The sequence below is a fragment of the Octodon degus genome, unplaced genomic scaffold (genome assembly GCF_000260255.1).
Source record: "Octodon degus isolate 3935 unplaced genomic scaffold, OctDeg1.0 scaffold00122, whole genome shotgun sequence".
Classification (NCBI taxonomy): domain Eukaryota; kingdom Metazoa; phylum Chordata; class Mammalia; order Rodentia; family Octodontidae; genus Octodon; species Octodon degus.
In genome coordinates, this window is record NW_004524698.1 from 2,168,636 (window position 1) to 2,193,520 (window position 24,885).

The 24,885-nt window shown below is 42.0% G+C and overlaps 2 long non-coding RNA genes across 2 annotated transcripts in view; both read left to right on the plus strand.

The window, feature by feature from the left end:
* Nucleotides 1-1,742: 1,742 nt before the first annotated feature.
* LOC111812370 lies at nt 1,743-16,402 on the plus strand. The gene is made up of 3 exons (XR_002817880.1): nt 1,743-2,579; nt 14,099-14,103; nt 16,369-16,402. It is a non-coding gene; the product is annotated as an uncharacterized LOC111812370 (long non-coding RNA).
* A 3,263-nt stretch (nt 16,403-19,665) lies between these two features.
* LOC111812372 overlaps nt 19,666-24,885 on the plus strand; it is a 6,385-nt gene continuing 1,165 nt past the window's right edge. The window contains exon 1 of the long non-coding RNA XR_002817882.1: nt 19,666-19,787. This is a non-coding gene — a long non-coding RNA (uncharacterized LOC111812372). The remainder of the gene's footprint in view (nt 19,788-24,885) is intronic.

Here is a 24,885-nt window from a genome sequence, read left to right on the forward strand (position 1 = left end):
GAAGCCTGGTGAATGTATAGCAAACCAAACCATAGAGATCAAAGGGAGTTTTTTTAAAAGAATACAAAATGATAATTTAAAAAAACAGCATTAGAAACAATACAAAATTTCACTAAACAAAGTAACAGGAATTCAACAACAGTTGCTGTATTGTATAATGTTATCTTCAAATTAGTTGTTTAGATTACCAGATACAAGCATGCAAAATCAGTTTTAAAAAAATAACAAAAAGTTATAAGAAATTAAAATATATAAGAATAAGAAGAAAAAAACTTTATACATTAACTAGTCCTCTCAAAAGACCCGCAGAAATCAGCAGTACAGTTATCCAAATTATCCTGTTTATATACTTAGGCATATCTTTTTCCCAATCAAAGTTCAATTTGCATGAACTTGCTAAGCCTTGAATTGTATCAGCAGTGATGCATTTTCCTTCCATTTGAAGCAAATGATAACAATGTACAATATTTACCAAAAAGAGGGCTGGGGAAATAGCTCAGTGGTATAAGTTCTTGCCTGGCAAGCTCAAGATTCTGAGTTCAGGGGCTGGTGAGATGGCTCAGTGGTCTAAAGCACCTACTTAAAACAAGCTTAGCAAAGCACAGGGACCGCCGTTCAACCCCCCAGCACCACATGCCAGCCAGCCCCGCCCCCTGGTGGGCTGAGCTGGCCACACACACACACACACACACACACACGCACGTGCATAAATAAATAAATAATTTAAAAAAAAAAAAAAAAAAAAGGTTCTGGGTTTAATCCCTGGTGCCACCAAAAAAAGGGGGGGGGGGGGGTTTGAACTTCAAAAAAAAAAATTACCAAAAAGATAAATTTTGGGCTGGGAGATAGCTCAGCAGCATAAGTACCTGCCTGGTAAGCACAAGGTCCTGGGTTGGATTCCTGGTACCACAAAAAGAAACAAACGCTGCATTAAAAAGATCAATTTTGTCATTCTGGAGATGGGGATATGGTTCAGGCTTATTGGGTTCCATAACTAACTTCAGCAGTGGCTCATGGTTTCCTTTCTGCAGTCTACATTCTGGTATCTTAGTTTTTTCCATTTAGAAATGCTGTACAATATTGTCAATTATAACTTGGTAATTTTTTTCATAAAAGAAACTATGTGTGAATCATACTTAAATTTGCTGTTTCTTTCACACTGTCATTTTAGAGATAAAAAAAGCATTGTCAGGTATAGCATGAAAATTAAAAGTTCCTTCATGTTCCATTTATAAGTGAAAGCTGGGCTGGCAAGATAGCTCAGCGGTCTAAAGCACCTGCTTAGGCAAGCTTAGGCAGGCACAGAGGACTGCAGTTCGATCTCCAGCACCGTATGCTGCACCAGCCCCACCCTCAGGGTGGGCTGATCAGGCAAAAAAAAAAAAAAAGATATCTATAAATGAAAGCTAAGGACTGGCTGCAGCTCAGTGGCACAGCACATGGCTAGGGTGTACAGGGCCTCAGTTCAATCCTTGGCACCAGGTAAAAATAAAAAATACAAGAGAAAGGGAAGTTAAATTCCATCATCTGTACTAGAATAGGTCATGGGCATTTTTATATGCATGCTGTAGTTTCATGTTATTTATTTTAGGATAGACTAAAAATTCACTTTCTAAAATCTTAAGATTTTTTCAGTTTTTTCTAACTCATCAAAAATATTTCACAAAGTGAATGAAGTTACTTTTTAAGTTAGGGTCCTCATATCTTTGTATTTTCTAGAGGGAAAAATACCTCTTTAAAATAGTGATTTTCAAAAATAAGAATGTAGAGTTCCTTAATTTGTTTTCTCCAGTGGTATCACTTTCTCAGTTCATTACTGAGCCCTTCCTGAATAGTGGCTTGGAACTAGAATAAGGACTGCTGACTTTTCTCAGAGTAGGAGGGACTCAGGAAATGCCCCTCAGGAGAAACTAAATGGAATTTTGGACACAAATTAGAAATTAAATAAACTCAATTAAATTGATTAGATATAAGTGAATATGAATGTTGACTTTCATTTTGTCATGACAGTTGAATTTAGTCACTGTGTTCAGGTTACTGTCTTGACCTGAAGATTTCTTTGTAAAATCTGATGCAACAGTAGAGCACAAGATAATTCAGAGCTCCAGGAGCATTCCCTTCCCCATCAAGTGTTGGAATTATAAGAAAGTATAAAGTTATATGACACAAGGAAGCAGACTGAATTCAAATTCATCAGCAGGATATTTTCTCTGTTGTAATGGCACGACTTAATTTTTATGATGACAAATTTCTGAATGTTTATTCCAGAATGATTTGATATAATGACAGGACATTATTTTCTTGGGAATTCATGATGACCTGATATAGAGATGACCTTAGAGAAATTAAATTTAAATATGATTTTTATTAGAGCCATAGCTGTTTACAGAATTCAGCTGTAGGGCGGAGTTTTGGTATACATGATGAGGATAAAGCTGCAACCTTGAGTAGTTCTTTGATTTTTCTCTTCTTGGAAAGATTTTGAAAGGGGACACAGTTTTAAAGCAGTATTATATAAATCATATTCTGCTAAGAAACTCATAAAGTATGGGATAAAACAAATGTTTAATAAAACCTTGGTTTTGAATTGTACAAATTTAAAATCATTTTATGTATCAGATTTTTCTCAGTATGCAGTTGCATATTTTTCATTTTTTACCATTTCAAAAGCTGAACTGGCATTTCTTGTTATGTTTTAATTACCTGAAATAAACTGATAATTTTATTTCCTTGGTTTAGGTGTTTACCAGTACAGATCTTTAACACTTCTCTCCTATGCTTTGTCCATAGCTTTTCAGCAAATAGTTTTCCTATTGTAATGTCTGTCACACAAATTTTCTTTGTCATCTCTGCTAAAAATCTAAGTAGGCTCCTTTTTCTTTATTGAATAGCAAACTAGCTCTTAGCAAAACAGATAGGAATCCCTGTGACTGCCTTTTCTCACCATATAGCAGCCTTGCTTACCACTGACCTTCTATAATCCGAGAATTGGAAACCACTCGGAAGGGAGTGCCTTGGCACAGTCCTATGCTGTGCGCAACTCATCTAAGACTCAGTGCCAGCGTAATTTCCTCTGAAGCCCTGCATAATACGTGGGCAGGGGTTTCACCCGTGGTCCATAGTATGTTGGTAATTTTTATGTTAGTTGGGCCTGGTGGCACATGCCTGCAATCCCAGCACTCAGCAAGCAGAGGCAGGAGGGCTACTGCAGGTTCATCAGCCTGGGCTCCATAGTAAGTACAAGGGCAGCCTGAACTACATAACAAGACCCTGGCTCCAAAAAAAAAAAGAAAAAAGAAAAATATTTATGCTAAAATAACATCGTATCTTCAGATGCACACCCCTGCCTGTCCTACTGAATTTTTCTACTTTTATGGCCCAGTATCTACCTAGCACATAATAGGATCTTGATAAATGTTTCTGAATGAAGGTAATAAAATTCTGTTCTTTCTATATTTTTATACTTTGACAAATAAAAGCTTAGAACTCCCTGAAAATTCTAAGTATTGAGTGTGTATTCATTAGCATGCAAGTACTCTGGACAAACAAAAGCAGGGAAAGAGACCCTGGGAGATAGCTCAGTGGCGTAAGTGCCTCCCTGGCAAGAGCAAGGTCCCAAGTTCAGTCCCTGGTATCTCAGGGAAAAAGAAGAAGAGAAACAGGGTAGAGCCCTGGTTTTATGAAGCATAATCATTTGCTGTACATCAGCAATAATTAACCAAATATAAATTCTTAATTTTTTAGCATGTAGGGCCAGGCAGGTAGCTCAGCAGATTAAAGTGCCTGCTTAGGCAGACCCAGAGCCCCACCCCTGGGGCGTGCTGAGAGGGGACTGAGACTGGGCATGGTGTCACGTGCCTATAATCCCAGTGCGTGGGAGGCTGAAAATGGGGATCACTATGAGTCCAATCTGTGTAGTGAGACCTTGTTAATGCTATTATACTAAATACATTTATTTAAAAAGTTAACATTTTTTCACCAATTGTTCAAAATTCATAAATGTTTCCTAAAGATTTTTGTTTGATATTCAGTGCATAGTTTTCATAAACAGCACATATATTATGTATATACAATAAGACTAAAAAAATAGTCAATATTGAAGGGGGGGTTTGTTTTGGTTTGTTTTGGGGGGGTATTTTTGGGACAGGCTCTTGCTGCTACGCATTTGCAGCTCGCCCTATGCTCACTTTTGTAACCTATAGGCTGATCCCAAACTACTACTGTCTCAACCTCCCAGGTGCTAAGAGTATAAGTGAGTGCCACCACACCCGGTTTCAGGGCCTGCAGGGCGTGTGGTAGTGGGAACGGTAGCAGGAATCCAGCTTGGGACCTTGTGCTTGCCAAGTAGGTGATTATGCCTCTGAGTTATCTCCCCAGCCCAAAGGCAATTTTTTTAAAGTAATATTCAACCATTAAGATATAGATAGGCCTAGATTTGTGTGATTTCAGGTCCCTTGTAGTTAATGATTATAAATATAAGAAGGTTTACTTACAGAATATAAAGGCTACAAACCAATACCTGTAAGCCTCTTTTTCTCTTATGAGTATAAAGCCTTTCTCACACAAATCTCTTAAGTACTAGTTAAAATATATGTAACTAAGTGAAATGTTCTCTCCCTTACTTGATAGACATTACCTTCTCTATACTTGGCACTTAATTAGATGTATATGATTCGAATAAAACAAAATATGGCTTTCCTTCACAATCATTCTTCTGTGTGTTGAAAAAGTTAGAACTTTTAGGAAACTGTTCCTGGGTTATTTCAGGGAGAGTCTCCTTCCATCCCCCACCCCTAGATCACAACTTTGTGTGCCGTAGAGGAGCAGTTGCACTTTTATGTCCACATTTCATGTTGGCCACAGATAATGTTGACTGTCTCCTAGCAGGTATGTGTTTTGTCAGTCCTGTAGAATGGTATTTTCACAACTATAGGTGATACATGTGATCCAAGTGAAAGAATAGTGCATACTCCGCATACTCCAAAATATGCCAAAGGTACATATTGCAGATGCACAGGAGAGGAAAGTGGTTATAAAGAAAGGCTTCCCAGGAGATTTCTAAGTCTCTGTCTGACGTTGGTGTTTTCACTTCTTCTTTGATGGGGGTAGGTTGTAACAAAGTTACCAGCATGCTTCTCTAAGCGTGTAGTAAGTAGTATGGCTCTGTGTACATAGACGAAACAAAATAAAAATGTTTGAGATACAAAATTACCTTCTCTGAATACTTATTGATGGTTAGGGTGTAGGATCCCTTTCTGAGAAGAAAAAAAATTGTCCTTTAATATCAGTAAGTATAGGAAAACTACACTTTATGAATTCACATTTTGATAGGGTTTTTTGTTGTTGTTGTTTTGTTTCATTTTTTGCCAGGCAGGCACTGTGCCACTGAGCTTGCCCCATCCCTGCCCTCCCCCTCCCCGGCTCTGATAGGCATATTTTAAAGTCTAGTGATTCTCCTCACTATAAAGTGGCAGCCATTCTGTATTTTCTAGAAAAATAAAATTCTTAATTTGATCTTTGTTAACTTTGTAAAAGGACCACGCAGAAAGCTGAACACTTTACCCTTCTATAATACATGCATTTAATTTTTTAATAAAGATAATCAGAAATTGTTTATTCCGCTGGAAACCTAACACTACAGTTCTTTCTCTTCCCTATATTGCAAAAGATAGTTTTAACTTAGCCTTGCCATATTTATAGGTAAGAATTTACTACATTTTGGTAGTCTGTTTTGAAACTACAGCACTTGTATCTGAAAGATGCAGATAATGTCTATTTATTACACCGTGGGCTCTGTTTGCTGCAGAAAAGAGTGAAACTTTTAACTGCTTAGCACATTTGCCAGTGAAATATACCTGACAGACCAGAGGTTATAACTTTGGCTCTAATTATTTTAATAATGATAAGACAACATGAGTTTTGTTTGTTTACATGTTGTTTACAATGGCATAATTTTTAAAATATATACAAAAATTGAGATATTTATTGCATACTATTTTAAAGATGTTTTATGTGTTTTCACCTTTGGAATATATTGTTACATTCCTGTACAGATAATTTGGGTGGCTTTGTTAAGTAGCTAGTAATTTTTATGACTACTAAGTGACCAGTTTTCGGTGCCTTTTATTGTGGGATGCATGACTATGTATTTATTGTACGGAAGCCACTGATGTGTGTATTTTTGTACTTTACTGAGAGTAATGGTTGATCCTGATGTATATGAAGGTGAGCAAGCTCTTTCCCAAAGGGCACTGTCTTGAGATTGTCCTCAAATAAAAAAGAATGCATTTGAAGAATGTGTGAGGTCTACATTCTTTCTGAAGGGAAATATTTTTTAATTAAATTTTGTCTCAGTTACTTTTCTCTCATTTCTGTGACCAAATACCTGACGCCTAAAACTGAGGAAGGAAAGGTTATTTAGCTCACAGTTAATGGAGGTTTCAGGCTGTACTCTGCTCGCTCCAAAGTAGAGTGGCACTTGGCAGAGGACAGCAGTTTATGGCAGTGGAAGACAGCAAAGAGCAAAGGGAGGAGCAGCAGCTGCAGCAGCTAGCTAACCACCTCTTCCTTCCTCACGTTGTATCCAGGCAATCCACTCCAGGGTAGGTGTAGCACTCACACCCATAATCCCAGCATTGCATGGTGAATTAATTACAAACTCTAGAAAGGTGCCCCAATGACTGCATGGGGTTTTGGGGACCACAAACCATAACTTTTAATTTTGAGATCACTGCACTTATGTGCAGTCATAAGAAGTGATATTGAGTAACCTGTATAATGTTGTACCCTGTGTCCATTTTCCCACAGTGGTTACGTCTGGGAAACCAGTAGTACTCTGGACAGGAACAGATCTTTGACATTGATAAGGTCCAGGAACTGAACAGTTGTGTCACTGCAAGGATCCCCAACAAAGGATCCTTAGATCACCCTTTTATGAGCACGCCTCTTCCCTCCCACCTTCGTTACTTAACCCCAGGCATCTGCTTGTGTATCTATCATAATTTTATTTAAAGAATGTTCTATTAGTGGAATTAGGTATTATGTGACTTCTTCCCACTCAGTGCACTGTAATTCACTGGAGAATCATCCAGATGATTCAGATGAATCATTCAGTAATTGCATTTTGTTAAATTTTATTTATTGTTTGGTAGTTTTCCATCTGGTAAAATTCTTTTTTTATTATTAATTTTATTGAGAAAAAAATTGCAATGTTACAGCTTCAAAACAGGTTGGTAGGAGAGTTACAACAATTAATACATTGCATATTATTGTCTGTATAGTAGTCATTCATAGCACAAGATGCAGACATGATATCCTGTCCAAACATTAGTACAGATCTTCTTATTGAATCAGGAAAAGTAGCTATATATATCCTAACTATTTTGTATATACAGATACAAAATTGTCCTTCATTTATATCATCTTTTTCGTTCAGTTTTGTCAGAGATGGGCATTTCATTGCCATCCAAATATTGTAGGTGCATCCATTCAGCAAAATATTCCAGTACAGTCCAGTAGTCCACAATAGTAGTGGGTTATCCATGGGACTGGCAATGTCCAAATCTGATGACTTGAGCCTTCCACAGCTCAGCATATTAACATGGCTTCACTTTTCCTACCTCATTTCTACACTTTTCTGCTGTATGGTTAAGACCAAGATAAAGCAAAACCTATATAACAAAAAAATGTAACTTTTGTATCTGACATAGTCAGTCAGGTACCCTCAGGACTTATCCTGAAACCCTGTACCACACTTTTTTATAGATCCTTTGTCAGTGTCAGCCATGTGGATGAGTCACGGCCATTGCTTGACCAGTTTGCTCTCTGAGAAAGCCTGAGAGAATATTTTCTCTCCATGTGACTCTCTTTAGGCACACACTGGCCCCATAATCTCCTTGATCAGAAAATTTGGGGCACAACTGAGTTACATGATGTTACAGTACAGGTTCTCCTATGTCCTGAGTCCTCACTGATCTTGAAAGGCTAGGGCCAAAATGTTGGCTGTCCTTGCAGCCCTTATTTTTCTCTGATTTTTGGTCTGCAAACTTAGATTATTAGCCCTCCAGAAGAGAAGCTTATTATTGCCCTACAACATATGCAGGTGGGTTTAACCTCACTATCTGTTTGGATATCAAACATCTTAGGTTTAAGATGGAACATCTTTAAAAACATTTACTTGAGACACAGTCTGGCCATAATTGGTGTGTCATGACAAGCAGTACGTATTTAAAAGACCAGAATGACAGGCATTCCAAGCATGACCCCACTATTACACATTACTATCTTTGGTGCAGTCATTCAGTTCACATGTATCAGCATATATATATATAGTTAGTCAGGGTGAGAATCCCACCCAGTAACTGCTAGATTCAATAACCTGCTGATAGTTCTCAAGATCATTGCCTTACTCATCTTGTATGTATAAATGTATGGCTTTGTCCCTGTCATGTTTCCTAGCTTTTTTCCTTGCCCTCTTTTCGTTGTCTGATCTTCAAGTTTTTGCTTTCTTTTTAATTGTGTTATACCTTTCTATTTGTATTTCTTCTTTTGAGTTCTTAGAGAGACTATACAATATTTACACATGTGGGTCTGGTTTATTTCACTTAAGAGTATATCTTCAAGTGGCATCCACTTAAATATGAAGGCTTCGAGTTTGTCATTTGTTATAATTGAGTAATACTCCATTGTATAAAAATACCATATCTTTTTCTTCATTCTTCAGGTGATGGGCATCTTGGTTGTTTCCAAGATTTGGCTATTACAAATTGTGCTGCTATAAACATAGTTACACATATATCACTATGATATGAAGAAAACTAAAACTTGACCCATGTCTATCACCATGCACTAAGCTAAAGTCAAAGTGGATTAAAGATTTAAACATTAAAACAGAAACATTAAATCTCCTGGAACAGAAAGTAGGAGGAACTCTTGAAGACATAAGGGTAGGCAGAGAAACACTTGAAAGAATTAACAACTGAGACCTCTTATTGAGAAGTTTTTGCACGTCAAAAGAAATTACCAACAAAGTCAAAAGGCAACCCACAAATATGGAAAAAATCTTGACAAATAAACACTCTGACAAAGGTCTGCTCTGTAGAATATATGAAGAACTAAAAAAACATTAGGGCCTCAAAATTTAAAGACTCAATCCAGAAATGGGCATCAGAGATGAACACATACTTCTCAGAGGATGAAATTAAAGAGTGAATAAATGTATGAAAAAATACTCCACATCACTAGCCACCCATGAAATGCAAATTAAAACAACACTGAGATACCATCTCACCCCAGAAAGAATGACTATCATAAACAAATCAACTAACAACAAATGTTGGAGAGGCTATGGGGGAAAAGGAACCCTTCTCCACTGCTGGTGGGAATGTAGACTGGTGCAACCATTATGGAAATCAGTGTGGAGACTCCTTAAAAAACTAGGACTGGAAATTCTATTCAAACCAGCTATACCCCTACTGAAAATTTTCCTGGAGAAACTGAAAACATCCTATCATAGTGGTAGAATTGTTTATGGTAAAAATATAACTTGGTTTGGCCTTGTAATGGTTTTCTTAAAATTCTTGTTAGAGCCCAATGAATGATGTCTTGTCCACAGGTAGCCCTTTGAAATCACTGTCTATTGAGGAGTTACAGTGTTCCAGCACTGGGCAGTGATAAAAATATATCAGCATGTGTACACATAATGGAATAAAGAGGTTTGAGGACATCTTCCTGGACTGCTGACATTAAGTTGCATTTTAAATTGCTTAGCCAGATGAAATCCATGTGTGGGAAAGACATTTGAGGAAAAGAAAGTGAAGCAGGATAGAAATAGAAATGTGGCGCATAGTACTAACATAACGGAAAGCAGTGACACAATAGAGCTGTGAGAGAAGATGGACCTGGAGTAGAATAGTGAGAATCAAGAAGGTAGTGTGAGCTCTAGACATACCAGTGATCTCTAGAGAGTACTGAAGCAAGTTAGGCAAGAAAGGGAGGAGGAATTCTAGTGGAAATAAAAGAGAGGGCAGATCTGAGAAAGAACTTAAGTGTAGACAGCCTGATACTGGAGATTGTGTGGGGAACATGGAAGAAGCAAGGTGAATTGCAGAAGGAAAAGTCATGGTCAGGTTCATGTTGTGCACATGGAGACTAGACTGTCTATAGGACACACGGGAAGTATGGAAAGGAAATAGACTTGGGAGTCATCCTCTCATGAGTGAAAGCTATTGTAGAAGATTAAATTGTCCTCAGAGACCCTTACAGTGCCAGGACTCAGAAAACTGATGGTGGTTCTGGGAGTGCCAGAGGAAGCAGCTGAAGAATAGAATCAGCTGCCTCAGGCAGGGTAAAGACCCCCAGCCAGTACGACACCGGCAACAACCACAAACAGGAAGTGTGTCCTTTCTCCAACCATCCATCTCCAGCCATCCAGTCTCATTGGCAGAATGGGCAGGAAACCAGCTAGCAAAATGAAAATGCTATGTTTCAGCTCCAGTGGGATAGAACAGAGTATCAAAAAGTACTATTGGGAACAAGACACAAGAGCTCAGTAGGTGAGCCCTCAGTAATAAGGACTTAATAGCATTCACCATTTCTGTGACATTGAGATGTCAGTGGGGTGAGAAGCTGTCCCAGGGTGAAAAGTTGAAGGAGTGGAAGCTTCTTAGTCTTGGAAAAAGAGAGTATTTAAGGGCAGGGAAAGGGGTAGCACAGAGGAGACCTGTCCATATGTGTAAGGGACTGTGATAGAAGAGTGAGTTTGCATTTGTTCAAATTAGGTAAGCAAGTGAAACTGACGAAAAATAAAAACACTGTGATGACTACAGCAATGTTCTCTCCTGAAATGACTTCCTTTAGAGACATGTTCAAAAGACGCTGGCAACCGCATGGTGCCCATGAGAACATGAACTTGGCAAGGTAAGAAAAAATTTCACCACTGTAGTCCTACCACAGGGAGTAGTGTGCAGCATGTAATGTGCACATCTCTATTTGTTAAGTCAACTATATTAGAAAATAAATGAATCAATTTAAATTCCAAAAATGTTTATCTAGTAGATTGTTTTGGTTTTGGTGGTGGTGATGGTGGTACTAAGGATTGGTTGAATTTTTTGTTTTGTTTTGTTGTTTTTGGGACAGGGACTACAGAGTCTCACTGTGTGGATTGAACTTGTAGTGATCCTCGTGTTTACAGCCTCCCTTCCCAAGTGCTGGCATTACAGGCAGGCACCACCATGCCCAGTCTCAATCATGGTCTCAGCTTGCCCCAGGGACAGGGACTGCACAGCTGCCCAAGTAGGCCCTTTAATCCACTGAGCTATTTGGCTGGCCCCTTGAGGTTTATTTTTGTTTTTGGTGCCAAGGACTGAACCCAGGGCTTCCAGTTTGCTAGGCAAGCATTATACTGCTGAGCCAAACCACCAGCCCCTTGTACTAAGGATTGATGCAGGGCCCTCCCACTGTCCTTTTTCATTTTTTATGTTAAGGCAAAGTCTGCCTAATTTCCCCAGGTTGGGCTCAAACTTGTAATCCTTCTGCCTCAACTCCCAGACTCCTGGGGTTATGGATGTATGCCACCACAGCCAGCTTTTAAGTTTTTTTTTTTGTTGTTGTTGTTGTTGCTTGTTTCTTTGTTTTTCACCAGGGATCAAACTCAGGACCTTGCACTTGTAGGGTGTTTATGCCTTTAAGCTACATCCCTGGCCCTTAGTAACCTTTTAAAAGCAGATCATTATTAGCCAATGCTTCTGCCTATCTTTGTAATGACCCTAAGGCAAGGCCTGATTCTGACAGGCAGGCTTTCTGAATCATCATACTAAATTACTTTTACTTTAAAATGCTAATTATATTTTGTTATATATTAATTCTTTTTAAAGTAGCAACTATTTACATAGCTGTAAATCTTGATTAATCATAAGGCCTAGTGCCTCATCTTAGCCTCTAATAGCCTATAATGCTAGCAAATTAGAATTTTTCACCAGGAAATTTAAATAAGTTCTTTCTGAGGTAAAAAAAGAGTGAAGTAGTCCAAGGGTATTTCCTTTCCTCACTCTGCTCCTGTTTATTGCCTCTTGAACTACTACTGGTATCTTCACAAAATGTAACAATCTAGCCTATGGTGGACAACATTCTAGAGTGGTAGGGACCACAAATTCACAAAGGCTAATTTTGCATGTGGTTTGGGATTATCAGTATCACCTTTTTTTTTTTTTATTTAAAAAGCAGAGGTTTTTTTTTTTTTTTTTTAACATTTATTTATTTATTGTGTGTGTGTGTGTGTCCAGCTCAGCCCACCAGGGGGCGGGGCTGGCTGGCATGTGGTGCTGGGGATTGCACCGCAGTCCCTGTGCTTTGTTTTAGCTTCGCTTGTTCTAAGTAGGTGCTTTAGACCACTGAGCCATCTCACCAGCCCCAGTATCACCCTTTTGAGATTTCCCATAGAGTGAAAACACACCAGGGCAAGGTCCCTCTTAGCATAAGATCATCTCCACGCTCTTGAGTCATCCCAGGGTTGTCTATTGTTGCTGCTGCCCTCTGAGTCTTCTGCCTACCTAGAATTTTCCCCTACCCCCTCCCATCACTGTACACACCCAATGAACAGTGGCTGGCTTGGGGTGTGTGTCCATCTTGAGGCATGAACCTCCTAGCCTCCCATTACTTATTTCATCCTTTTGCCCTACCAGTCATACAGGCAGCTGGGGGTCTTTGCCAGGTCCCCAATGCTAGAACTCCTCCCAAAGAAAGGCTGGAATGGAGGCATTAGCCACAAGAGAGAGAGGCTACTACGAAAACACTACCGTCCTAAAGCCAGGTAGGTGGTTGCACACCTATAATCCCAGCACTTGGGAGGCTGAGGCAGGAGGATAGCTGTTAGGGTTTTTGGGTGACACAGTGAAGAGATAGGAAAGATGAAAGAAGCTTTTATTAACTCCAAAGATTCAGAGAAGATTTTCTTTTTCTTTTGGTGGAACCAGGGATTGAACTCAAGCCTTTGCACTTGCCAGGGAAGCACTTATTCTACTGAGCCATCTCCCCAGCCCCAAATGGGGGCATCGGAGAGGATCTTGGGCTGATGGGGCAGATAGAACCTCTGACCTGAACAAAGAAAGCTGAGGCTTTTATGGACTTTCATTAGATGTAGAGTTTGAGGGGGACATTTAGAAATACCTGAGGAGCTGATTGTGGTCTTCACTGTAGCAGTGGAAAAGGTGAAAGGAAACTGTACCCTGGGAAGGGTTGGAGAAGAAGGGGGTAAGGTGGTCTCTTGAGAAGATAAGCTGTTGTTTTAAGGACTTCAGCCATGTTAGATGACCACTATAATCATTCAGCAACTCATACTAGGGCCAGAATCTATCAGTAGCCTTGAGCTCGAGGCCAGCCTGGGCTACATAGTGAGTTCAAGGCCAGCCTGAACTACATAGTAAGACCTTGTCTCAAAAACCAAACATCAAAATGTAGCTTCCTAGCAATGTACAGCTTGGACATGGTGGGCAGGCTCAAAACCCCGTGGCCTTGGGTTTACTCACTGGCAAGGGCAAGGCCACGGCTCTCAGAGTCACCATTACATCCCACTTCCCTAGCCCAGTGGATGTATTCTACTGGGAACTCAAGAACTATTTGTTAGATGACTGGATAAATCGAGGAGAATCAGTCGTGGGGAGCAAATGAGATATTTTTTGGATATGTTTCCTTTAAAGGCAATGAGGGAAGTGAAGCTACATTACTGATCCATATCAGAAAATACTGGTGGGAATGAATGAGATACTGAAGAGTCTCTAATTAGTCTGGGCTGGGCAGCTGGCCAGTGGGACTTGATCAGATGGGGCTGGACCCAGATAGAAGAACCTGTAGCCTGTGGAGAGACTGGGAACTTCAGGTCTGGGTGAAGGGAAGTCAGCTTCGGGCTTTTTAAGATTAGCAGCCATGCAGTAAGACCTGAAAACGACATTTACTATAGGGGTGCATGAGGGGGTAAAGGTAGTTCATACCACAGATTCGTTTTATTCCATTAAAGTGAAATTTCTACAGATGAGTTCAGTCAGTGGTTTTCAGATAGGATAGTTTTACCCCTCAGGAGATATCTGTTAGTATATGGAGATAGTTTTGGTGACCACAACTAGGATTCGGGGGTGCTACTGGCATCTGTCAGGGAGAGCCTAGGACGCTGGTAACTCCTACGAGGCACTGCACAGTCCGCATCTTGAAGAACCATCTCAGGAGCCCAGGAAATAAAACTGGATTCACAACTGCCCTTTCCTTGGGTTCAGCCCTCTGTGCCTGTCACTTCTGTTATCACTCCAGGATCACAGGCTTGACACAGGTTATACCCAGGTAGGCTTCAGCTGTGAGCACAGAGGGCTCACTTTCTCTAGAAGATGCTGTGGTACCAGCATTTGCACTACTGTGACTTTGAGGGTCACCTCAGAATAGGGTGAGGGAGCTGTTATAGCATGTAGCCGTGCCTTTCCAATGGCTCTGCTCTCTGGCACCTGGCACCTTCTCCTTACCCTGAGCACTTCTCAGGTCCAGACAGTGCTGGGAATGGCTGTTGTCAGGCAATGAAGGTAGGCAGAGCTACCTATAATCTCTTAGGGGAGCAGAGAGTACTCTGTCCCTTTCTGTGTCATCTCAGGTCCCACAAAGAACAGTCCTTGGGGGTAGAATGAGATGGAGGCAACACTGGTGAAGATGGCAGGGTAAGGCTCAGAAGCAGTGGGAATTGGACCTCTTTCACAGGGCCTCTGTTGGTCAGTTCTAAGACATATGCATCGAACCATCTCCCACTCAGAAGAGCCCATGTGGAGGGAGCTGGGCTCCTGCCTGCTTAGCCCTGGTCCTCCTGATGACTGATTGTGACATTGATCATGGACTTCACAGGGGCCTTTCTAGGAACCATGGACAACCTCTCTTTCCTTCCCAGAAAGCTAGAAAACTATTAAAGCCTGTTATGGTTTGTGTCTAGGTGTTCCCCCAAAGCCTCATGCAGTCTTGGGGCAGCTTCAGGAGTTTGTGATTGATTTCTATGGGAGTGGATGCTGCACCAGCCCTGGGGCAGGTATTTTGCATTACAGTGTAAGGAGGGAAGAGAAGCTAGCTGCTTGAGCTGCTGCTACTCCTTTTTTTGTGCACTTGCTCTTTGCCGCAGCCATGAAAGGTTGCCCTCTGCCATGTGCCGCTCTGCCTTGGAGCCAGCTGAGTATGGACTGAAACCTCCAGTAACTGTGAGCTAAATAAACCTTTCCTTCCTTCATTTTGAGTGTCGGGTATTTGTCCCAGCAACGAGAGAAGAGTAACTAAGACAAAGCCCAAGGCCCTGTGTAAGGAAATGTGAAAGTGCAAGATGGTGGCACTTTGGTTCAGGCTGTGAAGGAAGGAGATCTGTGAGGCAGTGGGTTCTGTGAGGGCAGAGATCTGGTGCAGGGCATCTCCTGATGCCCTAATGTGAATAAGTTCTGTAGCTGGGGTCAATGCTTGCCAGGGTGAATAACTGATGTAACCAAGATCATCACTGGCACATGGCCACCACTGTGCACTTTGGTATAAATGTAGACTTCCATGAGGGCTGCATGTATATGGAATATGTGGCCAAGGACTGCTGTGGTGTACACAGTGGCTGGGGCCATGAGAGTGGCTAAACAGAAGGACTATGGCTAAGCAGCTGAATACAAGATGTTTCACCCAGTCCATGGCTCTGTGTCTCTGCTCCGGCCTCCTCAAGTGTCAAGTAGGGGGCTTGCAAGTTAGCTCATTTGGGGCCTTGTGGGTTAGTTCAGTTGTTTGAAGCACCTGCTTGGGCAAACTCAGTCAGGCACAGAAGCCCCCAGTTCAATCCCCAGCTCTACTTGCCTCTTCAGAAATGCCCTAAAGGCAGCCTGAGCCAGCCAAAAAAAAAAAAGAATTCTCAAGTGTCAAGTAAATCTTTCCCAGCCTGAACTGGTGACAGGCTGCTTTCTTGACTTATCAAGCCCCAGATCTGCCAGTAAAAACTGATAGGGCATCTTCCCAAAGGGACCCATCACCTCCCAGGTGCCAGGTTGGCCCCAGGTTTATAGAGTTGTTTTTTAGTCTCCAACTGGCTTGAACTTGCTCTTTCTCCTTCTTCTTGGATTTTAGTGACCTTTCTTGGGCCCCTTTTTTCTAGGCTCCTTAAATTAACCCCTGTTCTCAGTGCTGTGAGTCCTAGCAGAATCAGAAGAGCCCCCAAAGTGACTTCTCTACAAGAAAACTTTAAAAAAGGTCAAAAGAGTTGAGAGGGCCCACCAAGAGTTGACATGCCTCATTCATACCTGAGATAGTCTTTGTACTGTCTAATACAACATTTAGATATATGGCTATTTAAATTTAATATGTGGGGCTGGTGAGATGGCTCAGTGGGCTGGTGAGATGGCTCAGTGGTCTAAAGCACCCACTTAGAACAAGCTAAGCTAAGCAAAACACAGGGACCATGGTTCAATCCCCAGCACCACATGCCAGCCAGCCCCGCCCCCTGGTGGGCTGAGCTGGTCACACACACACAAAATAAATAAATAAATAAATAATTAAAAAAAAAAAAGAAAAAGCTAAGCAAAGCACAGGGACCGCGGTTCAATCCCCCAGCACCACATGCCAGCCAGCCCCGCCCCCTGGTGGGCTGAGCTGGTCACACACACACAAAATAAATAAATAAATAAATAAATAAATAAATAAATAAATAAAATAAAATAAAAATAAAAAGGGGGCCTGGCCCTAGCTCAGTTCTTTAAGTGGCTGCTTCCACAAAGCCGTCAGCCTCAGGTTGCTGTAGTTCGATCCCCACAACACTTCAGCCAGCCAAACCTGCCCTGAAGGCATTCCGAACAACAACAACAAAAAAAATTGTAGGCAGTGACATTGGGCTGCATGATTCTCTTCTCACAGGAGTGTTCCCTGGACCCTAAGGAGAAGCAGAGGCATTTTACTGTCAGAACTGGGGCAGGGGATGTTGGTGGTCAGGAATTCCCATTAGTCCTGGGTCACCAACTTGCCTGAGGGGCAAGCTGGGTCCCGAAGACCCCCTTGGCCTGAAGGAGACCCCACTAAACTTGGCCTTGTCCCTAGAGATGTAAGTATTGAGGGTCCTTTGCACACAAGTCCTGTAGCAATTGGGATCAGTTACTAAGCAGAATGCTCCCAGGGAGCTGAGGGTAGCAGAGGACGGGAAGGAAGGAGAGGAGGAAGAGGGAGAGCTTTGGGACCATGAAGAATGTGGTGGGGGCCTGTGGATCCATGAGGAGAAATGGGGTCTTCCTGTAGTCCCTCCTGGGTCGCAGTCCCCTTACGGGTTATTTGGAGGAGTTGGATCTCACCCATGAGTTGGATCTCAGGATGCTGAGGCTGCTTGATGAGGAAAGGGGGAAGCCTGGGTGCCCCCTTTGGCTTGCTAGCCCACAAGCCAATCATCTCTAGGGACTCCCCACAGAGATGCCAGGAGCATCAGACCCAGTTGCCAGATCCCAGTGACCTCACACAGCCCTTCCTAGGTCACCTTATCAGACTCTCCCAAAGCTGTTCACTGGTGTCTTATCACTATGTATTTTTTTCAGTTTGGCAGTTTCTTGCTATATTTACACCTGTCACTAACCCCACAGTCCTACCCATGAGATAAACGTCTACCAAAATGCTTTTGTGCAAGTGATTTTACGCATTTCATTTGCAGTCCTTCAAAGTGGAAGCACCTAGGTCTCTGTCAGCTGATGAATGCAATATCAATTATTCCCACCAGGAATACTACAGCTAGAGACATACAGAACAGGGATGCACTCCAAAAGCCTCCTGAGTGAAAGAAGATTCTGAATAACGCAAACGATAGGGAAGGGACTCACAAACGCCCTGGAAAGCGCTAAGAGTAGGGGAACGAGCAGCACAATAGGATTTTTGAGTATACTATAATTTATTAAGATGAGAAAAAAAGTAAGATTTGTTATTTATATGTACCAACTTTCCACCATGAATATAATCATTATGGACTGCAAATATGTGCTAACGAAAATAAAAATAAATATGAAAAAGTCTATATTTGGCTGTGAAGGTGGTGATAGAGTGGAATGTGTTTGTCAAAGGCACGGAACAGAGACCCAGTCCTAGCCCAGGTCCGGTGAGTGTATGGAGAGCTTCCTGCTAACCTGCGCCGGCGGGACCAGTCCCAGCCCAGGTACAGCGTGGGCCGGACCCTCTCCCACCCCCTCGGGCCGCCCCCCACCACTCCGCCGTACCTCCCCACCCCTCCCGCCAAGTAGGAATTTCTGCCGACTTCTGGGAAGGCCCAGACCCAGTCCTAGCCCTGGTCCGCAGCGGGAAGGAGCTGAGCACAGCAGCCAGACCTAAGCCAGACATAGCTGGATAAGTCCAAACTCTGTAGAGCTCCACCTGAACTTCAGTATGTGTGAAGGTTATAACTACAGCAAAGATCTACAACAAAGGGCAGAAAACAGTGCTACACAAAATGACGAGAAGGAACAAAACGTAACCTCAGAACCCAAGCCCACCCGTAACAAGTGCAGAGGACACTCACACAGAACAAACTGGAAATCACACAGCTGAAAGCAATGAATCAAATGCTTCTGAAATAAAACAGCTGCAGAAAGATATAGAAGACCTCAGATTGGAAATGAAAAAAGAAATCCCTGAATTAATAACATCTGCACTAAAGAATCAAATGCAGAAACATATGGAAGCAACCCAGTGCCCACCCAGAACAAGTGCAGAGGACACTAGCTCGGCTCAAATGCATGAATCAAGAGCGTCGATAGTAAATAAGCAACAGCAGAAAGATAGAGAGGAAATCAGAGCACAACTCTTTTCTGAAATAAAAAAAGAACTCTCAGAACTCGTAGCAGATGAAGTAAAGAAGCAGCTACAGAAACATAAGCAGGAAACCCAATCTGAGAAAAACACTGCAGTAAAAGAATTTCTAACTGCTTCTAAGGAAGATATTGATAAAAAAAAATAGAGGAGATTGGAAAAATGACGGATTCCTTGAATGAGCAATACAGGAAAGAAATAGATCGCATGAAGCAGAGTCAAAGATATATAGAGGAAATGAAACTCTCAATCACAAGCTTGCAAAACCGTTTAAGTGAATGTGAAGACAGAGTTTCAGATCTTGAAGATGCTGGTGTAGCTAGTGAAAAGGTAAGAAAGGGTCTCTTAAAAACAACGAGGATGCAGGAAAGAATAATCCATCACCTGCAAGATGATGCAAAGATGAACAATGTGAGACTAATAGGCATCAACGAGAAAGAAGGAGTCAACACAAAGGACATTTAAAAAATATGGGCAGAAGTAATAGCAGAAAACTTCCCAAATATGAGGAAACAACCTGACATTGAGATAACTGAAGCATACAGAACGCCAAAGAACCTCAACCCAATGAAAAACACACCGAGACATATAATAGTCAAGATCCCAGAAATTCAGCACAAGAATAATTTACTGAAAGCCGCTAGAGAAAAGGCAGGGAACAGCACCCCTGAGACATGCACGCCTGAGAGGCGCTCGCTGCAACCTGGAGCCCCGCCGTCGCCTAGGAGACGAGCGCCCCGCCCTCGACCGGCCTCCCCAGGCCCCGCCCCTTGCTCGCGAGCGGCGCTAATTGGCGGATCCAAAGGGCGCCTGGAGGGAGCATCTGGGAGTTGCAGCCGGCATTTCCCGAATGCTGCGCGCTACCTGTCCAGTCTGGTGTCCCCTTCTGGCACCTCTACCCAGTCCTCACACTGTCGAGCCCCACGTTCCGGGCGTATGGAGCCCATGAAACCTAGTGCCACGGAGGCAGGGTGAGTTCGGGACCCCCTGAGGGTGGGGACTAGCGGGACAGGGCTGGGGTCCTGGCCTGCGCCCTCGAGTGGGGCGCCCCACGCATCCCTCGCGGAGACCCTGACCTGGTCTCTCCGGCACCCGAGGACCTGGCTGCCCAAGGCCACGGCCGCCGCCCGCAAGGGGCCCCCACGCGGCTCCTGGGGTTTGCTGCCCTTGCTAGGACCCCTGTGAGCCCCGGCCGCTTGTGTTGTGTAGAGGCCTGCAGGTCTGGTGCCTCCCCGCGTGCGCGGTGCTGGGGACCTTTGGCGCCGGGTTCTGTCCCCAGGGGCCCGGCCTCCTAGTTCCCTGGCGGTGGCCTCGAGGCCGGGCCAGTTCCTTGAGCTGGATGCTGTGTCGTCCCCGAGCAGCCCCCGCCCGGAGGAAACATCTGCATTTCTCCTCCCCTTGATCGCAGTTTCTTTCTTGGTTGAGGGAAGAGTTCTGTGAAGGAGAAGGTGGCTGGCTGCTTGCAAAAGGACAGCCGAAGTCAAAACACCCCCCACCCCCGCCAACCCCTTCCAGTACTGGGGATTGAGCCCAGGGCCTTCACTTCTGAAAGCCATCCCCAGGGCATCCCATTCCTTTTTTTTTTTTTTTTAATTTTGAAGCAGAGTTCCCCAGTCCCCTTTTATTCTTTATTTTGAAACGGGATTTGCAAAATTGCTGAGGCTGGGCTAGAACTTGCATTCTTCCTGTCAACTAACATTAATTCGCTTATGCATCATCTGGTAATATGTAGACAAAAATATTTTTAAGCTGGGGAGATAGCCCAGTGGCATAAACCCCTGCCTGGCAAGCACAGGGTCTTGAGTTCAATCCCCAGTACCCAAAAATAAATAAATTAATTGGGGCTGGAGAGATGGCTCAGTGGAATAAGTGCTTCCCTGGCAAATGCAATGGCCTGAGTTCAATCCATCAATATTTTTAAAATCTGTGGTCCAAACCAATCATTTTATTTTAGTGTTACATGGTACTGAAGTAAATGAAAATGGCATTTTCTGTTTTTCCTAGAAAGCAAGTTGTCCAGCGTGATAGTTTGAGATAGGAACATAGAGCAAAAGCAAGAAATTGGCAGTTTGAAACCACCATGTTGATGTTGAATGCCCAGTTTTTCTTTTGGAGGGAAAGTGGAACAGGTGTGGAAGTAGGCTAAAAAGAGTTAATTGATTTCCTGAATTCTGCCTAGCCAGTTCTAGCTGTATTCCTCTGTATGGTTAGTTAGTTACAGTCTTTGGTTGTACAATTTGATACTTTTTTTTAATCCAGATTTGTTTTGATGTAACCTATATTTTCAGTGTTTTCTCATGTCTAATGTAATCTGTTTCCATTCAACAACCTTGAGCAGCAGATTTTTGCTTTTTTTGGTTCTGAGTTTAGATTGGTCTCCTAAGTTGAGACACCAAATGTTTGTTGAATGAACAAATGAATGAGGAGCTTTAAGTGGGAAATGAGGCTGACTGGCAACCGCCTGTCTTTCCAGGTGTGCTGTAGGGCATGCCCACTGAGCGACCCTGAACAAGAGCTGCTGCATTGAGGTCATCAACTGTGCAGTTTCACCCTCCTGAGGGCTTCTGCAAACAAAATAGAACTAAAAACAAGGAGGTAAATCTTAACACAATCAGCTCTCAAGTGAAGACTTGAGAGTTTACTGAGTGGCTTTTCCAGTTTTGAATTTGACAGAGTTTTGTATGTGATCCCATTGTTTGAAAGATACATTTCCTTCTTATCACCACTGTATCTCACATGTTTTGATTTCCAGGGTATGCACACATCTGGTGTGCTGGTGTTAGGGAGCTACCTTCAGGGAATAATATTAGGGTTTAATGGGTAATGACATCATCTTGTGCTGGTTTACATATACAATTTCAGGTGTGGAAAATGAAATAACATATCATAGTAGACATATATTTGTATCAACAACTCCTCCTATGACTTATTTTTTTCTTTTTACTTTTTTGAAACAGGGTCTTACTATGTAGCCAAGGTTGGCCTTTAACTCATGGAAGTCTTTCAGTCCCAGAACTCGGGAAGTTGAGTCAGAAAGATTGCCTTGAGTTGGAGGCCAGCCTGGCTAGCTAGGGAGTTCAAGGTCAGTTTGAACTACACAGTGAGGCCCTGTCTCCAAAAAGAAAAAAAAATCTCATATACCTCTTCTTCATTGAAGAAACAGCTCAATTTAGAAAACCGTTAGATACTGGGGAGATAGCTCTGTAGAATAAGCACTTGCCTGGCAAGCGCACAGGGGCTGAGTACAATCCCCAGTTCTGCAAAAAAAAAAAAAAAAGAAAGAAAGAAAGAAAGAAAGAAAGAAAGAAAGAAAGAAAGAAAGAAATCCAAAAACCATTAGACTGAGAATAGATGTCATTGTATACAGTTGACTTCTATGAAATGTGTGAATTGTTCGTGGCCACATTAGATAAACCTTTGTAGGGCTTTTAGTGAATCACATTTCAGTGGAGGAACTTCTTTCAGGGTCCTTGAATTGGCTAGGTAGGTAGGGAAGTGAAGTAAATATAAACATTTTAGGGGCCAGGGAGATGGCTCAGTAGAATAAGCACTTCCCTGGCAAGCGCAAGGTCCTGAGTTCAATCCCTAGTTCTGCAAGAAAAAAAAAAACCTCAAACATTTAATTCTACACATTTATGTGAAGAAAGACTGCCATTTTTTGGGTCTAGTTACTCCTTCCTTAAATGAGAACTTTACCAAGGGACTTTTTTTTTTTTTTCTTGAGAGAGGATCTCACTGTACAATTCACACTGGCCTTGAGCTCACTTCATAGCCCAGGCTGGTCTTGAACTCACAGCGATCCTCCTGCTGCAGCCTCCTGTGTACTGGGACTACAAGCATGTGCCACCATGACTGGCAGGATTTTTTTTTGAGGCATCATTTTTTAAATTTATTTATTTATTTATTTATTTATTTATTTAGTACAGGCTCTGGCTACCCAGCTCAGACTAATGATGATCTTCCTGTCTCAGCCTCCCCAGCACTGGAATTACAAACATGCATAATGGTGCATGCCTACAAACTCTTGGTTTCGGTGGCTGGCCCTGCATGCCTGAGTTCTGGAGCTGGTACAGTATGAGGTACCAGGGATGGAGCCTGAGTCCTCGTGCTTGCCACACTGTTTCTTAGACTGCTGAGCTATTGCCCTAGCCCATGGAGGCACCATTTTTTACTTTTGGGGTGTTAGTATTAAAAAAATTTGTGCTTATAAACATGTGAATGAGTAATGGCCTTATAAGATATGTGTGTGTTATGTTTGTGTTTTCTAGTACTAGGTCTTTGTATTTTGCTACATCCCCAGCTGTCTTCCCCCACTTTATTTTTCATTTTGAGATGGGGTCTTGCTAAGTCGTTAAGTTGCTCAAACTTGCAGTCCTCCTGCCTCAGCCTCCCAGTATGTATCTGGCCATGATTGATTTTTAATTGCTGATTTTACTATTTTCCTGTGTGTTTCAAGATGCTAGCTGTCTTGACTCTAGTTTTGTGTCTATCCATTGTCCTAAACTTTGATAATATCACTTAGTACCTCCATGTCTGCTTGTGTGCCTTGTTTTTGTTTGTTTTGTTTAAATTGGGATTCTTTCAGAGGACCCTGTGTTGATTAAGTTATGCCAGGTAAGACCATCAAAAGTGCCTCTCTGCTTGATAACTCTCCTGTTTACTTCCTTGAATGAGTTTACAAGGGTGCTTGTTGGCCTTTTTTTTTTTTTTTAATGTATTTGGTTGTTACAAGGTCTAATTACACAGCTCGGACTCCCGGTGATCCTCCTGCTTTCAGCCTCCTCAGTGCTGGGATTATAGGCATGTGCCACTATGCCTGGCCTTTGGCTAGCTCAGCCCACCCTTGCCATGGTATGTGGTGCTGGGTATCAAACTACGGTCCCTGTGCTTGCCTAAGCAAGTGCTTTAGTCTCCTGAGCTATTTTGCCGGCCCCATTTTTAGCCTTACAATTCAAATTTTTAGCCTTACAATTCAAATTTAATTTAGTATGGCAGTGTTAGACCTGCTCTTCTTTTTTTCTCTCTCTTTTTTTTTATTCATTCATTATTTATTTTTGGGGTATGGGGAATTGAACTCTGGGCCTTATGCTTGTGAGGCAGGCACTTCTGCTGCTTAGCTAAATCCCCCATCATTAACCATTCTTTTTTTTTCCCCATAATTTTATTGATAAACAAATAGCAATGAGACAGTTGCAAATCAAATTGGTAGGACAGTTTCAATAATTAACACAGGGGACCTGCCCAGTAGCTCAGTTGTTTAAGTGCCTGCTTAAACAAAGCCCTCAAGCTCAAGCTTCTGGAGTTCCAACCCAGACAGTCACTGCAAACCAGAAATGCCCTAAAGGCATTTCGAGCCTCCAAAAAAAAAAAAAAAAAAAAAAAAAAAAAAAGATAGTTCAGGGGACTAAAGCACCTCCTTAGGCAAATGTAGGGACCAGAGTTCAATCCTCAGTACAACATGCAGCTCCAGCTCCACCCTGGACATTCTGAGCCGGCCACAGAGACTGGACATGGTTGTGCACACCCATAATCCCAGCACTGGGGAGGTTGAAACAGGAGAATCCCTATGATTCTGAGCTGCATAGTGAGACCCTGTATCAAATAAATAAGAAATAATAATAACAGTGGTAATTGCTTCCTTGATTTTCTTGTAATATGTTTATTATTTCAGGGTGTATTGCTTAATTTCCATGTGTTTGCCAAAATCTGTGTTTTCTTTCCCATTGATTTCTATCTTCACTACATTATGATCTAATAATATGCATGAGATAATTTTTATTCATTTTTGTTAAGTATGTTTTATGAGTTATTATGGTGATCTGTATTAGCGAAAGTTGCCCATCTTCCTGAGAAGAGCATGTGTTCTGTTCTTGGGTGGCACATTATAACTAACCATTAAATGTATTTCTTTAAATGTGTGGTTCAAATCTGAAGTTTCTTAGCTGAATTTTTTGACTTCATCTTGTTTTCTTTTTAATTTTTTTTCAAAATTTTATTGATAAACAGATAGCAATGAGACAGTTTCAAATCAAATCGGAAGTACAGATTCAACAAATAACACACTGCATA